This window comes from Xyrauchen texanus, chromosome 11, assembly GCF_025860055.1.
Source record: "Xyrauchen texanus isolate HMW12.3.18 chromosome 11, RBS_HiC_50CHRs, whole genome shotgun sequence".
NCBI lineage: Eukaryota > Metazoa > Chordata > Actinopteri > Cypriniformes > Catostomidae > Xyrauchen > Xyrauchen texanus.
Genome location: NC_068286.1, coordinates 16,451,851 through 16,468,781, shown reverse-complemented (window position 1 = coordinate 16,468,781; position 16,931 = coordinate 16,451,851). Strand labels below are relative to the sequence as shown.

General features: G+C 48.9%; 1 protein-coding gene across 2 annotated transcripts in view; it reads right to left on the bottom strand.

Moving 5' to 3' along the window:
- LOC127651799 (E3 ubiquitin-protein ligase ZFP91-like) overlaps nucleotides 1-16,931 on the bottom strand; it is a 40,268-nt gene that overhangs the window by 18,166 nt on the left and 5,171 nt on the right. The window lies entirely within an intron of this gene.

Genomic DNA, 16,931 nt, shown 5'->3' with positions numbered 1-16,931 from the left:
TTTCCCATCTGTAACCCGACACACACACACACAAGTAGAGACAGTCACAATGACGGATGAAAACTGCTTTATTAAATTAAAGCAGTCCGGGCAAAAGTACAAACAAGGGGCAAATCCGGAGAGTAGTCGAGGGAACGAGGGTCAATGTCGGGGTAAACAGGATGAAACAAACACGTAGCAAGAGGGGACTAGAGGGATGGGGAGTTGGCAAGCTAAGAGGTAACAAGTAGGGAGGTCAAAACTAGACGAGACTAGCAGGGGCAAAACTAGACGAGACTAGCAGGGGCATAAACACGGGAATCTAAATACATACAATAACCAACACCCGTGAAACGGAAGTGCTGGGTATTTATAGGGGAAGGTGCAGGTGTGAACAATGAAGGTGACGAGACGAGTGCAGGTGAATCTAATGTGTGGGGATAGGAAGCGCGTGAGTGCAAGTGGTCATAATGTTCAGGCTGGTGCGGCGTGAGAAGCGAGCATGAGTCAGAGGGGAGAGAGTTACTGGCCGAGAGCTCGTAATAGCAAAAAGGAGCGTGAGTGCTCGAGGGAGGAAAAGAGCGACAGCTCAAGGGGCGGAGCGAGGGACGGAAGCGAGCATGCTCACGGAGTGTATGGAGTGCGTGCTCGAGGAAGCGGAGATGGGGCAGAGGAAAGGGGTTCGTGACAGTACTCCCCTCTGAATAGGACCGGCTCCTGACGGCCGCTCGGCTGCAGGAGCGCGAGGGAACAGAACGAGCGCGTGAGCTCGTGGGGACAGAACGAGCGTGAGAGCTCGAGGGGACAGAACGAGCGCTGAGGTCGTGGGAGCAGAACGAAGCGTAGTGAGCTCACGAGGGGCAGAAGGCACAAAAGGGAGATGAAACAGTCCATGGGGGTCAATGGGCAGTTCAAGGCAAGGTCAAGGGGAACATAGTGGACAGGCGGGTTGTCGGGAGGTTCTAGGGGGCAGCCATAGGGCAGAGACTGGGTCAGGAGGTCTGGAAGGCTGACTGGAGGACAGGGACTGGGTCCGGGGTCTGGAAGGTGACCACCGGACAGGAATAGGGTCCGGAGGCCAGGGAAGAGGCCACAGGACAGGTAGAGGAACGGTAACAAGGGGAGCAGGCAAGACCCAGTGAGGAAAGGTTTCAGGGGGCGTGAGCAGCGTGGAGGACTTGGGAGACTGAGCCTTGGAAGGCGGGAGCCGTGAGAGACTCGGCAGGCGGGAATTGAGAGACAGAAGAGGCGGCCCGAGGGAGGCTTGGGGGGCTCCGGAGGCAGAGCCGAGGAAGGCTCAGGAGACGGAGCCGAGGGAGGTGGAGTCGCAGGAGGCCCCAGGGGCGAGGCCCTGGTGGGCTCTGGAGGTGGAGCCGAAGGAGGCTTTAGGGGCGAAAGCCTGGAAGGCTCAGGAAGTGGAGCCCATGGAGGTGGTGCCGTAGGAGGCTCCAGAGGTGAAGCCCTGGAAGGCTCTGGAGGCAGAGCCGAGGGAGGTGATGCCGTGGGAGGTGGCGCTGTAGAAGGCTCCAGGAGTGAAGCCCTGGTAGGCTCTGGAGGCAGAGCCGGGGGAGGTGGCGCCGTGAGGAGGCTCCAGAGGTGAAGCCCTGGAAGGCTCTGGGAGGCAGAGCCGAGGGAGGTGACGTGCGGGTGGTGGCGCCAGTAGAAGGCTCCAGGAGTGAAGCCCTGGTAGGCTCTGGAGGTGGAGCCAAGGGAGGCTTTTAGGAGGCGGAGCCAGCAGGAGGCCCAGAGGCGAATCTCTAGAAGGCTCTGGAGTCTTAGGGAGCAGAGCCGTAGGGAGGCTCGGGTGGTGGAGCCGTGGAAGGCTCGGAGAGGCGGAGCCGTAGGGAGGCCTCGAGAGGCGAATCTCTAGGAAGGCTCTGGAGTCTTAGGGAGCAGAGCTGTAGGAGGCTCGGGTGGTGGAGCCGTGGAAGGCTCAAGAGGCGGAGCCCTAGGAAGCTCTGGGAGTCTTTGGGAGCAGAGCTGTAGGGAGGCTCGGGAGGTGGAGCCAGTAGGAGGCTCTGGAGGGGAGCCGTAGGAGGCCTCGGGAGGCAGAGCCATAGGAGCCTCTAGTGGCCGAGCCCTGGGAGGCCGGAGAGCCAGAGGGAGGCCCGGGAGGCAGAGCCATAGGAGCCTCTCTAGTGGCCGAAGTCCTGGGAGGCTCGAGAGGCTTGAGGGGGAGCCTTGAAAGACTCGAGAGACGAAGCCCTGAGAGGCTTGAGAGGAGGAGGAGCCCTGAAAGACTCGAGAGGGGGAGCCCTGAGAGGCTTGAGAGGGGGAGGAGCCCTGAGAGACTCGAGGGGCGGAGCCCTGAGAGGCGGAGGAGCCCTGAGAGACTCGGAGAGGCTGGCCGTGAGAGGCTTGAGGGGTGGAGCCATGAAAGACTCTAGAGGGGATGCCCTGAGAGGCGGAGGAGCCCTGAGAGACTCGAGAGGCAGGCCGTGAGAGGCTTGAGGGGTGGTGGAGCCCTGAGAGACTCGGGAGAGGCTGAGCCGTGAGAGGCTTGAGGGGTGGAGCCATGAAAGACTCGAGTGGCTGGCCGTAAGAGGCTTGAGGGGTGGAGCCATGAAAGACTCGAGAGGCTGAGCCGTGAGAGGCTTGAGGGGTGGAGCCATGAAAGACTCGGAGAGGCGGCCGTGAGAGGCTTGAGGGGTGGAGCCATGAAAGACTCGAGAGGCTAAGCCGTGAGAGGCTTGAGGGGTGGGAGCCATGAAAGACTCGAGAGGCTGGCCGTGAGAGGCTTGAGGGGTGGAGCCATGAAAGACTCGAGAGGCGAAGCCGTGAGAGGCTTGAGGGTGGAGCCATGAAAGACTCGAGGGATGGAGCCCTGAAAGACTCGAGAGGCTGAGCCGTGGAGAGGCTTGAGGGGTGGAGCCATGAAAGACTCGAGGGATGGAGCCCTGAAAGACTCGGAAGGCTAAGCCGTGAGAGGCTTGAGGGGTGGAGCCATGAAAGACTTCGAGGGATGGAGCCTTGAGAGACTCTCGAGAGGCTAGGCCGTGAGAGGCTTGAAGGGTGGAGCCCTGAGGGACTTGAGGGGTAGAGCTCTGGGAGGCTCGTGGAGGAGGAGCCCTAGGAGGCCTCGTGGAGGGGCCCTTGGAGACTCGTGGAGGCGGAGCCCAGGAGGGCTCAGAGGGGCGTAGCAGAACCCGCAGAGCCGTGGGAGACTCTGAGGGCGGAGCAGGACTCGGCAGAGCCGTGGGAGACTCTGAGGGCGGAGCAGAGGTCTGCAGAGCCGTGGAAGACTCTGAGGGCGGAGCAGAGGTCTTGAGCACAAGACGCAGACTGGGGAGAAGGGCCCTCTTCCTTCTCTTACGCCTTCGGCCAACAGGGGACATGGCCATGGGGACGGTCGAGGCTACAGGCGCTGGCTCAGGGGGTCGAGGCTACAGGCGCTGGCTCGCTGACCGTGGCAGACATGGGCGCTGGCTCACCGGCCGTGGCAGGCAGGGGCGCTGGCTCGCTGGTCGCGTGGCGGCATGGGTGCTGGCTCGCTGGCCGTGGGCGGGCATGGGCGCTGGCTCATTGGCCGCGGCGGGCATGGGCGCTGGCTCGCTGGCCGTGGGCGGGCATGGGCGCTGGCTCGCTGGTCGCGGTAGGCTTAGGGACTGGGGCCGTGGTAGGCTTCGAGACGGGGTCTTGGTGTGGAGCGCTGGTTCAGTGTCTGCCTCCCCACAGTGAACGAGGAACCAGAGTACAGTAGGGCGAGGTCAATAAACTGAGCCAGGTTAAGGGGCAGCCACCACCAGGCATTAATGATGAGGTTGGCTCATTCAGACCACATTGAAAAATGGTCTTCAGAGCCACCTCATTAAAATTCACCTGGTACACCAGGACACAAAAATCCATAATATAAGCCTCCACGGTTTGGCTCCCCTGACGCGAAACCCACGAAGTTGGGCCGCTGGGTCCATAATGCCGAGGGCGGGGTTATGGGTTACACCACCGCTGCCTCGCGATAAAAACCCCTTGGTCAGCGCCTGAAGAGCCGTGAAAACCTCTCCGGGGTGGAGAGCTGCCGCCAAAAACGCATGGGAAGCATAAACGGGCTCAGGGGCAGACACAGGTGACGCAGGGTGACAAAAATCAAAAATCGCGACGCACCTGCTGGCCCTGGCCTGTGAGCCGCGATCATGCTTCCACACCGCCGCTCCTTGGCGCTGAATGTGACGAGTTCCTCCGCCTAGTGAGCCGAAGCGAATCCTCAGCGCGACGCATTGTGACTGTCTTCGGTGAGGTTGGTTATTCTGTAACCCGACACACACACACACAAGTAGAGACAGTCACAATGACGGATGAAAACTGCTTTATTAAATTAAAGCAGTCCGGCAAAAGTACAAACAAGGGCAAATCCGGGAGAGTAGTCGAGGGAACGAGGGTCAATGTCGGGTAAACAGGATGAAACAAACACGTAGCAAGAGGGGACTAGAGGGATGGGGAGTTGGCAAGCTAAGAGGTAACAAGTAGGGAGGTCAAAACTAGACGAGACTAGCAGGGGCAAAACTAGGCACGAGACTAGCGGGGCATAAACACGGAATCTAAATACATACAATAACCAACACCCGTGAAACGGAAGTGCTGGGTATTTATAGGGGAAGGTGCAGGTGTGAACAATGAAGGTGACGTAGACGAGTGCAGGTGAATCTAATGTGTGGGGATAGGAAGCCGTGAGTGCAAGTGGTCATAATGTTCAGGCTGGTGCGTGGAGAAGCGAGAGCATGAGTCAGAGGGGGAGAGTTTACTGAGCGAGAGCCTCGAATAGCAAAAGGAGCGCGGAGTGCTCGAGGGAGGAAAAGAGCGTACGCAGCCAAGGGGCGGAGCGAGGGAGCGGGAAGCGAGCATGCTCGCGGAGTGTATGGGTGCGTGCTCGAGGAAGCGGAGATGGGGCAGAGGAAAGGGGTTCGTGACACCATCGAGGACTTTCTTTTGTTCCTGTGTTTTGTTTATTCTGTTTTGTTTCAATAAAAGCCACATTTGGATCCACACCCCATCTGTCTTCTCCTGCTTCCACACTTAATAACAAATATATAGGAACTGTATCTAAAATAAATAAGGGGTGATAAATAAATACGAATACAATAGGCTGGAAATATAGACATTTATTCATTTTAACATCTTACATATTTCGTATATGTTGACACTTGACACCAGACGACGTTGGTGCACCGTTAGATCGGTTTCTTATTGAAGAGCCGCTTAAAAGTATGTTTTTTCTCTCTCTCGTAAATGTAAATGAGTGTAAATGCCAACATCGTCATATATGTCGAAATGATTGATGACTATCACGCAAAACATGAGCTCACTGATGTCATTGTGACGTAATGAAGCTAGGAAGCAAGTTGCAAGTTGACAATTAGTTTATTGACAGTCAAATTGAGAAGATAGGGGAAAAGTCCGGGGTGATGGTCTAGTGGCGCAGAGTCTCCAATGGTCAGATGATCGTGGTGAGAAGAGTGAAGAGAAGTGTTGAACAGACACGGCGAATCCGGGTAACAGCAAACAGGACACCGAAACAGGGACAACGAGAGAACTGGACTGGAACTCTGAAGAGCGAACAACACCGGACATCACAAACAACGATCTGACAAGGAGATGAGAGAGTGGTGAGAATTTAAAGGGAATGGGAATGAGTAACAGCTGGTGAGAGGAGTGATTGCGTGCAGAGCGCTAATCATGGTACAAACAACACGCCCACACATTCACGCACCCACACAACACACACTAAGAACAAGGCACGAGACAAGGAAGAGACATAGGATTAAATACCGTGACAGTACCCCTCCCCTAGGAACGCCTCCTGGCGTTCCCAGGCTCCCTTACCTGCCGATTGTAGTCATCGATAAGGGAGTGATCCAGAATGTCTCTGGCCGGTACCCAACCTCTCTCCTCCGGACCGTAACCTTCCCAGTCCACCAGGTACTGAAATCCGCGTCCCCTCCGTCTTGAGTCCAGAATACGGTTGACCGAATAAGTAGGTTCCCCGTCTACGAGTCGCGGCGGGGGAACCGAACCGGCGGGTTAATCGCGGGAATAAAAGACGGGTTTTATTTTGGATACATGAAATACGGGGTGAATTCTCCTGTACGCTGGAGGAAGGTTGAGGCGGACTGCCACCGGACTAACGATCTTGGTGACAGCGAACGGGCCAATAAATTTAGGTGCAAGTTTATTAGATCACGGAGCGTAGAGGAATGTTCTTAGTAGAAAGCCACACTTTTGACCAACGACGTTATCACGGGAGGCCTAGACCGGTGGCGATCAGCTTTGGCCTTGGTCGCGTGACCCCACTTGGAGTAGAGTCTCCGGGCCCTAGTCCAAGTCGCGGTGACACCTCTGGAGCCAAGGCGTGAGCCGAGAGGACCCGCGACTCAGATTCCAGACTAGGAAAAATAGGTGGCTGGTAACCTACACTACACTCAAGCGGAGATAGGCCCGTGGATGATACTGGTAACGTGTTGTGGGCGTACTCAACAAAAGACAGTTGCTGACTCCATGAGGAAGGATTCTTGGATACCAAACATCGTAGCGTTCTCTCCAGATCCTGGTTGGCTCAGCTCAGATTGACCATTGCTCTGGGGATGAAACCCTGAGGACAGACTAACAGTCGCTCCCAGTAATTTACAAAATTCTCGCCAAAATTTGGACACAAATTGGGGTCCTCTGTCAGAGACCACATCTGTCGGGAGGCCATGTAGCCGAAAGACGTGGTCAATGACAATCACCGCTGTCTCCTTGGCAGAGGGTAATTTGGGCAAGGGAATGAAGTGGGCGTCGCCGAGAACCGGTCCACCACGGTTAAAACTACCGTGTGTCCCTGTGAGGGTGGGAGGGCGGTGATAAAATCTAGAGCGATATGGGACCAGGGTCTCGATGGCACCGGCAGCGGTTGAAGTAACCCGTCTGGGGGTCGATTGGAACTCTTACCAGTGGCGCAGACTGAGCAAGCCAAAACAAAACTGTGAGCGTCACGAGCCATCAAAGGCCACCAGAATCGTTGCTTGACTAAAAACTTAGTTCGATTGACTCCTGGATGACAAGCCACATTAGAACAATGTCCCCACTGAATAACGCTGGACCGTAACCCCTCCGGCACAAACAAACGGTTCGGTGGGCACCGAGCGCGGGCGTTACCCCTTCTAAGGCCGTCTTGACCTTCGATTCGATCTCCCATGTGAGTGTAGAGATGAATAGAGTCTCTGGTAAAATGCACTCGGGAGTAGACGGGCGTTCGGAGTGATCAAAAATACGTGATAAAGAATCGGGTTTGATGTTCTTGGAACCCGAGCGGTACGAAGAGTAAAATCAAAACGACCGAAAAAAGAGCCCACCGAGCCTGCCTGGAGTTTAATCTTTTAGCTGTGCGAATATATTCCAAATTCTTGTGATCGGTCCAGACGATAAAAGGTACCCCGAACCCTCCAACCAGTGGCGCCATTCCTCCAAAGCTAACTTGACTGCCAACAACTCTCTGTTACCAATGTCATAATTACGTTCGGCCGAGGACAAGCGATGAGAAAAAAGCGCGCAAGGGTGTATCTTGTCGTCTGAAGGAGAACGCTGGGATAGCACTGCGCCTACCCCCACCTCTGATGCATCGACCTCCACCACGAACTGGCGTGATGGATCAGGGGTTATCAGGATGGGGGCTGAAACAAAGCAACCTTTCCAGTTTGGCAAACGCAGCCTCAGCTGCGTCTGACCACCTGAACGTTGTTCTGGGGAGGTCAAGGCGGTCAGAGGTGTGGCTAGTTGACTGAAATTGCGAATGAAACGCCGGTAGAAATTGGCGAACCCCAGGAATCTCAGTAGGGCCTTACGAGACTCTGGACTTGGCCAATCTACCACAGCCTTGATCTTCTCAGGATCCATGCGCATTCCCTCAACCGACACGATGTACCCTAAGAAAGGAACAGACTGTGCATGAAAAGCGCATTTCTCGCCTTGACAAAAAGCCCATTCTCTAGCAATCTCTGAAGCACTAGCCGGACGTGCTGCACATGTTCCTGGAGAGAAGAAGAAAAATCAATATGTCATCCAGGTAAACATATATGAACTGATCAACCATGTCTCGCAGCACGTCATTGACGAGTGCCTGGAAGACCGCTGGGGAGTTGGACAAGCCGAACGGCATGACCAAGTATTCAAAGTGCCCCTGGGGGTGTTAAAGCGGTTTTCCATTCATCCCCCTCCCTGATCGCGGACCAAATGATAAGCATTACGTAAATCCAATTTCGTGAAGATAGATGCTCCCTGCAACCTCTCAAAAGCTGAAGACATCAACGGTAGAGGATAAAGTATTCTTTACCGTGATGTTGTTCAGCCCCGGTAATCAATGCAAGGTCGCAGAGATCCATCCTTCTTCCCCACAAAAAAGAATCCCGCCCCGCTGGAGAAGAGGAAGGGCGGATGAATCCATTAGCTAGAGAATCAGAAATATATTTCTCCATAGCCTCCCTCTCTGGAATCGAGAGTGAATATAACTTGCCCTTAGGCGGAGATGTACCTGGCAATAACTCTATGGTACAGTCATAGGGACGATGTGGAGGGAGAGAAGCCGCCCGAGACTTACTGAACACCTCCTTCAGGTCCAGGTACTCCGCGGGCACGTTAGATAAATCCACCGCCTCTTCCTGAAAAACAGGGACAAAAACAGACGAACAGGCAGAAACAAGACAAGACTTATGACATTGAGTGCTCCACGCTGACACAGACTTAGACTGCCAGTCCACTTTAGGGTTGTGATGGGTGAGCCAGGGATGACCAAGGACGATGGGGGCAAGAGGAGTGTCCAGTATGTAGAAGGAGATGGTCTCGGTGTGATTGCCTGACGTGACGAGAGTGATGTCTTCAGTGGCTAGGGAAATGGTGGGAAGTTTCTGGCCATTGAGGGCGTGAACAGCGATCCGGTGAGTGAGAGACTTGAGGGGACTTGGTGGTTGAGTGCAAAAGTGTAGTCCATGAAATTTCCTTCGACCCCAGAATCCAGAAGTGCTCGACAGTCGTGGACGGTGATTAGACCATTGAAGACTTACCGGAAGGAGGGTAGATGTGGATGAGGTCTTCTCGGCGGAGATCCCACCCGATAGTAGCCTCATACTTGCTATCGGGCGGATCCTTTTAAAGGACAGTTGTAGGCAAAATGTCCAGCACCACCACAGTACAAACACAGTCCCTGGGATCTCCGCCTTTCCTTCTCCTCCCGGGAAAGCCGGGCTCGACCCACCTGCATGGGCTCGGGATCACAGAGCGGGGCTGAACGCGTCCCCGCCTCCAGAACATTGACCGCCTAATCCTCTCAAGGGGCGGTTGGTTTGTACACGCTGTTCCATTCTGGATAACCTTGCGTCCACTCTAAGCGCCAAAGGCGATCAAATCGTTTAGCTTGGTGGGGAGATCCATGGCGTATATCTCCTTTTGGACGCGATCAGCCAGCCCATGCAGGAACATGTCCCACTGCGCCTCCTCGTTCCATTGGCTCTCCGCCGCTAGCGTCCGAACTCGATAGAAAAGTCTGATACAGATCTCTCCCCTGACGCTAAGTCGGCCAGCACTCTGGCTGCCTCTCTACCGGAGACAGCACGGTCGAAAACTTCGCTTCATCTCCGCGGAGAGTGCTTGAAAAGAGGTGCAGCATTCATCTTGATTCTCCCACACGCCGTTCCCCAAAGAGCCGCTCTCCCAGAAAGTAGCGTCAGGACAAAAGCGACCTTGGTTCTTTCATCACAGAATGTTCTGGGTTGTAAAGAAAAATGCATTGAGCATCGTGTTAGAAAAGCTCGGCAAAAATTAGGTTCACCTGAATATAGCTCTGGAACCGGTAGGCGGGGCTCCGACTGGGAGGGGGGCTGGTGGTGGTTGAGGAATCAGCGTGCGCGGTGGCGCAGTGGGAGCTCGCAGAAGTTGAATTTGCTGGGTGAGTCCGGACACCTGCGCCACTAGAGCCTGGACAGCCGAGTCGTGTCATTGAGATTCTTCTCTTGGTTCTCCATACGAAGTCTGCTGTTCATCACGCAATTCTTCTAGGCTGTCTGAATTGTTACTCGCTGCTTCCATCTTGTGGTCAGATCGTTCTGTGACGTAATGAAGCTAGGAAGCAAGTTGCAAGTTGACAATTAGTTTATTGACAGTCAAATTGAGAAGATAGGGGAAAAGTCCGGGTGATGGTCTAGTGGCGCAGAGTCTCCAATGGTCAGATGATGCGTGGTGAGAAGAGTGAAGAGAAGTGTTGAACAGACACGCGTGAATCCGGGTAACAGCAAACAGGACACTGAAACAGGGACAACAGAGAACTGGACTGGAACTCTGAAGAGCGAACAACACCGGACATCACAAACAACGATCTGACAAGGAGATGAGAGAGTGGTGAGAATTTAAAGGGAATGGGAATGAGTAACAGCTGGTGAGAGGAGTGATTGCGGCAGAGCGCTAATCATGGTACAAACAACACGCCCACACATTCACGCACCCACACAACACACACTAAGAACAAGGCACGAGACAAGGAAGAGACATAGGATTAAATACCGTGACAGTCATTAAATGAGTCTGCTTTTTAGTCCAACCATTCTTCCTAAGTTTAATGGTGCAACGCTCAAATATTTATTAGTGCATAAGTTGTGACTTTGTGCCCATTTACGCCACAGCTAGGCTAAGTTGTAACGTACGTTTAGCCGGTGAAACCGGCCCCTGGACTTTGGTTATAGCACGGCGCATGCCGCATGGACATGGATTATTTCTTTATTTTCTGAAGCTGGTCTTCTTGGATCAGACCCTATTGAAATACAGAAAAGATCAGTAAGTTTTTATGAAAATCTTTATAGTTGTGAGCACAGGTAAGACTGGGTTGTTGAACAGCTGTTTATGGAAGAGCTGCCAAAATTATCTGAAGACTCTAATGCAGCATTCAAATGGGAGAACTGTATGAAGCTCTCCAAAGTATGGAGAATGTCAAGGCTCCTGGGATAGATGGAATCCCATTTGAGTTTTATAAAGCCTTTTGGTCTGTGATAGGGGAGGATCTGCTGACAGTTCTCAGAGACAGTTTAATCAGAGGACTTATGCCACTGGGCCGTCTGTGAGCGGTCCTTACTCTTTTGCCAAAAAAAGGTGATTTGAGAGACATAAAGAACTGGCAACCTGTGTCTTTATTGTGCTGTGACTATAAGTCTCTAAAGTGTTAACTACTAGACTAGGAAGAGTTTTGGATGAGGTCATCCACCCTGACCTACTTTGTGCCTGGCAGATAATGTTTTGACAGCATCTATCTAATTAGAGATTTAATGATGTCTCTAAAATGTTGGGAGTAGATCAGGGCTGGACTGGTAATCAGGCACCGAGCATTTTCCCAGTGGGCCGATGCTCTTTGGGGCTGATCAGGGGAGGAATGGCCATCAGGAGAACCGATGGGTCCGGTGGGCCGGCTGCGAAACGGGCCAAATGGTCTGAGATAAGCTAAATTAAATGATGTATAATGCATTTGTAGATGAGTTATTAGTAAATAATGAACCCCTTTATAACCTGTTACAAAGGGAACCTTAATGTAAAGTGCAATTATAGTATTACTTCATATGTAATTTACTTCATGCACTTCTATAATATGTAAGACCCATTAGGTTTGCCTCCACTCTGTGCTTCACTTATGTGTGCTCATAAGCTGCTGGTCTTCATTCTTTTTTTGTTTCTAAGTTTAGACTTTGGGTTGATCTGCTCTGCTTATTTCAGTGATGTTGACTTTGAATTTGTACATTATTGTTAGTTGATAATTAACTGTTGCTGTTGGAATTTATGAACTTACTGTACTGTTTGTAACTACATTGATTCTAAACTAACCTGAGTGGAGTATTGTTCGGTCAATCTAATCGGTATAGTCTGCACCCAAAGGTAGTTTGTAAACTGGGTGGCTTATTTTGCCACACAGTGCAAACAGGTGTGCTTTGCCTAAGCTTGCTCAACAAAATATTAAACAAACATTATTCATATATTTATCATGCCAATATTCCCACAAAAACAATAATATTGTATGTCCTCCCATATATTCAAACAAATGCAAAGATGAAAAGTCCACACCTGTTTTGTTTTTACTTTCACATTTGCTCTATGAAATGGACATAAGGACTGTCAAAAGGTTGACTTCTCCCCATTGTAATAAATCATAACATGAACCAACAGGAACCTCTATTAATGGTCAAAGCTCAAAATTTGGGTTAGGATAAAATCCAAACTGAATGATTCATAGCTAAACAAAAGATATGAAGGGTATAAGTTAGTTATAAAAAACATGACACACAAACAACTCTGATGTAAAGAGGAAACAGATACAGCACATTTACTCTGAAAGTGAATGCTGTGTTAAGTAAAACAAGAAACTGCTCAACTACAGTGTGCCCTCATTATCTTACATTTGTAGACGAAGATGGAGTTTTTACTCTTACTACCTTACTTCTTCTCACTGTCCGATAAGCCTCATAGGCTGTGGACTTGATGCACTGTGTCTTTTGAAACATATCTATGGGCTGAAATATGTGCCACCAGAAACTGAATTTGAACCATTTATATTTGAATTTGAATGGCTAAACTTGAATAATTGCATTGAAAAACTGAATTTGAATCACATAATTTGAAATTGTATTGTTTAATTAAAATGGAATTTATTCAAAAACTGAATCTGAATTGTATCATTTGAAATTGAATTTATTCGTTTGGAACTGAAGTCCAATAAAATTTGATCCTCACTGAAAACTAAACTCTCTATATATCTTCACATTCACTTCTCACAATTCAGATTCAGTTCTCAAATTCAATTTCAAGTTACTGAGACAGACATCCGGGTAGTTGGAGGATGAAGGAAGAGCAATCGAGCGCAGATCGATAGATAGCGTTCATAGGTTGGTTTCACGTGGCGTCACGCTGCTGCATGCGAGAGCGCGCAATTCAGATGGAGGGCAGGAAGTGAAAAAGCTGAGGATCTGCCGTCTGGCAAAATGCCAATGTTTTGTGTAGTTTACGGCTGCTCCAATCGTTCTAATCGAGAAAAGGGAAAGGGTTTTTATAGAGTACCGAAGATTGTCACTCATAAAGGTGAGAAATGTAAAAGCGCTCACAGAACAACGCCGTAAAAGTTGATTTTTAACGTACGTCTGCGGTCGGGAGGAGCAGAGTCTGTTAATGCCCGTGTCTGCAGCGACCACTTACGTCGGAGGTATGTTAGCTAGCCAACGTGTTTTTTGTGTCTGTGTTTATATAGCATTAGGTTGTCATTAAATGCTCATTTACTTAGTAATGCTTATTAAGTTACCGGTAGTCTAATATGGACTTGATTGGGGCTTTTTAGGTTGCCCTAGCGCTTGTCTAATCTTTCGGAGTCTATTGTCCCATTGGAGTAAGGAGGGAGAGGGATAATAATCAGTCAGTCCAGTACCTGAGCCCTCACACATGTAGTGTCCAGTACCTGATCCCTGCTTCTTGGCTCTGATGATGATAAGTAAGAGGACAGGGAGTAGTAGTACCTGAGCCCCGACACATATCAGTCTGTTAATATGTTTTCAACAAGTGTAATACTTTTATCCACTAGTCCAATTGTACTGGCTATATGTATTATATGTAATGAAATGGATTCTAATCTGTTATTGCACACCATGTTCTTGTTATTATAACAATTGTTGAAAAATCTAATCTTGTAAATAAACCACCATGTATAATTCTGTCTTCTCAATGGCATTTAATCTTTTCATTTAAATTATACAACAGCCAGAACTCACAAAGACCACACTCATAACAATAGTCAAAATGTAATCTTGTCTCATACAACCGTATTGATATAACAGCAATATCACACAGCCCACTTTCAAGAGTGCCTGGATCCTTTCATTACATTACACATGTGAGTTTGTAACTTGCTGTCCCAGTATTTCTGGAAGTATACCGTTTCTAAAAAAGCCTAACATCATCCCAAAGTTCAAGATCGGGCAAAATCCTTTCAACAAAAATGTCATTGTGGTTCCACACAACAAAATCACAGTACTCAGCGTCTACAATGTGAAGCTGTCCCTGAACTTGGTAGTAGTAGTCATGAGTCCGGTCCAGCATGACATTATCCCCATCATTGATGAGGCAGGAGCCCTTTTCCCCAGCACACAAAGCGCAGATTGGCTTCATCTTGGTGAGAGTGTGGACACTAAAATCACAGAGAGAAGGACACGTGAACAATAGATTAACAAATATATTTTCTGCCTTTTTGCTCAGTTTAGGACTTGAGACACGACTCAGTCTCGAGAGATTTAGGGACTTTACTACAACAGAGACTGTAATATTACCTTAATCTCGCAGATGCCAGTTCCGTGACAGTCACAAGCAACAATCCCATCAGGGAGGACCCCATGTATGGCCACTTGGGGTTCAGCCAGAGACCACTGTCCATACAGGAGAAGCCTGCATGCTCCCGACCCATCAGCTTCTCATAGACTCCTCTGGCTTGTGCTTCATGTTTGCATCCATAACTGTACACAGTACACATGCAAAACATGAAAAGGAAATGATTACTTAGTATTGGATGTGTAGAGCCAGTTCAGTGATTTAAATGCCATTTCCCTAACCCCTATACTTAGTTCTACTCCTGCATAACCATAGTCTTATAACCCTATAACTAATAACTAACGTGCACCAAAGCAATGTGTTACTATACATTTCATTTAATATTCCACCAGTAAGATACATTTACTTAATAGACAAGCTTCTTTTTATCCAAATTATACCCTCTGTTGTCAGTTTCTTTTTCTGGACATAAACACTGTTTACACGAGGCCTTACCTCTGCCTTACCCTAATTCAAACCCTAAATACCTTGTAGCGGCTGTGGTGAACCTATATGCTTCTGGGTAGCATATGGCCTTGATCAAGCTCTTGGATGGTTGCTGTGGGTTGGTCTTAATAGCTTGTTTCAGCTTGGAAGCAGTTATGCGTCCAGCTCTTTGCCTAAACCAAATCCTGCTTGCACTCTGACTTCGAAGTTGCCCTCTCTACAGCCTGGACCTGGGACATGATGAGCTCTTCTAGCTGGAATACCTGGCATAGCTCTCCAAGCTCTTTGGGGGTAGCTGCAGAGTCTCTGGTGTTCTGTATTCAAGAACAGTTTTAGGAAGCATACTAGATTTGGGGATGAATTCTTTGTAGTAAGGCTCCCTAGCCATCAGTGCTGCACTCCTTGGACAGTTTTTGCTTAAAGTCTCAAAAAACTAGCATATGTTTCTGACCCTCTCTTCACTCTTGGGCATGAAAGTGATTTCCCAACCTGGTTTTCAGTTGTCCTGCCATCAATAGAACGGTCAAGCTTGTTTTTTTGGCTTTAGCAGAGGAGAAGTCGATCAGAGCTACTGGAGCAGCAGGAATCTGAAAATAAGTTAACACAAAGAAGATCATTAAGTCCACATTTCTGTGGTCCATAACCATAACATATCTATATGCAGTATAAATCTGGCGTTTATCCTATGGCTGTGAGCAAAACAGGTAAGGCTATCATCACAGGATTGAGATGCCAAACTGTGTTTATGTGGGTCTTTGCTGTCTTAGCTTCTCTTTGTCCAACAGGGAAATTGTGACTGACCACATTGTCACAAGCTACACATGTTAAGGCAGAATATAGAATAGAAATAATTTAATAATCCCCAACATTAGGTATGATGGAATATAATGAAAATCCCCTAAAAGAAGATGAAATGTAGGCTAGATGAAGACAAGCAATCTGCCTGATTAAGTAACCAAAGGGGCACAATATAAACATTAATTTAACATCATAATTTAGCCTACAGTTACAGTGTCCAAAAAATACAGTGTCACCTTACCTTTTTTACATGTGATGGCATCAGCCACTTGCACTGCTCTGTTGTGCAGGAAGCTGTATCGCTTTCTTTCGAAGTGTAAATGTGCTATTTTTGTGTTCTAGTCAAACGGAATTAACTAACTTATGCATTCAATTCAAATGAATAGGGCTAGTGCTATGGTGTAATTGCCCTGAAGTTTATGGCCTTACATTATGCTAGCACCTGCCAAACACAGCGACACATAACTTACACGCTTACTACTCTCTCTCTCTCTCTCTCTCCCTCCCTCCCTCTCAGTAAGCAGTAATGTTACTCTGACAATGACAACCACGAGGAGAAGTTATCGGGAAAAAAATCACACTGAAGACATGACCAGTCTACTTGGCGGCGGCTAACACTAGCTACGTTTGCAACAACATTTTCACCGAGGAAGAGGCAAACGCTTAGAAATAATAAACACCAGGCAAAAATGTTGTTACAAGAGCTAGTAGGCTACCATAAAACGTGGGATTATAGCTACTGTGTTTGCAACGTCGGGAGAAAGATTTAATTTCCTGTTTCTACAAAATAGCTATAACATTAACAACAGTTAAAACAAAAGATCGTTAGATCGTAAAAAAAAATTCATTACCGTATTTGTCCCAGCCGAATCCATGGTGGTGGTGGTCACGCAAGTCAGGCAAGCACTTGTTCTTTGTTTCATGGCGGTAACGCACTGTGCTCCAAAACATTGGTGCTGATTGGCCCAAGAGGAGTCCTGTGCGCCAATGAACGCTATCTATCGATCTGCGCCGATTGCTCTTCCTTCATCCTCCAACTACCCGGATGTCTGTCTCAGTAACTTGAAATTGAATTTGAGAACTGAATCTGAATTGTGAGAAGTGAATGTGAAGATATATAGAGAGTTTAATTTTCAGTGAGGATCAAATTTTATTGGACTTCAGTTCCAAACGAATAAATTCAGTTTCAAATGATACAATTCAGATTCAGTTTTTGAATAAATTCAATTTTAATTAAACAATACAATTTCAAATTATGTGATTCAAATTCAGTTTTTCAATGCAATTATTCAAGTTTAGCCATTCAAATTCAAATATAAATGGTTCAAATTCAGTTTCTGGTGGCACATATTTCAGCCCAT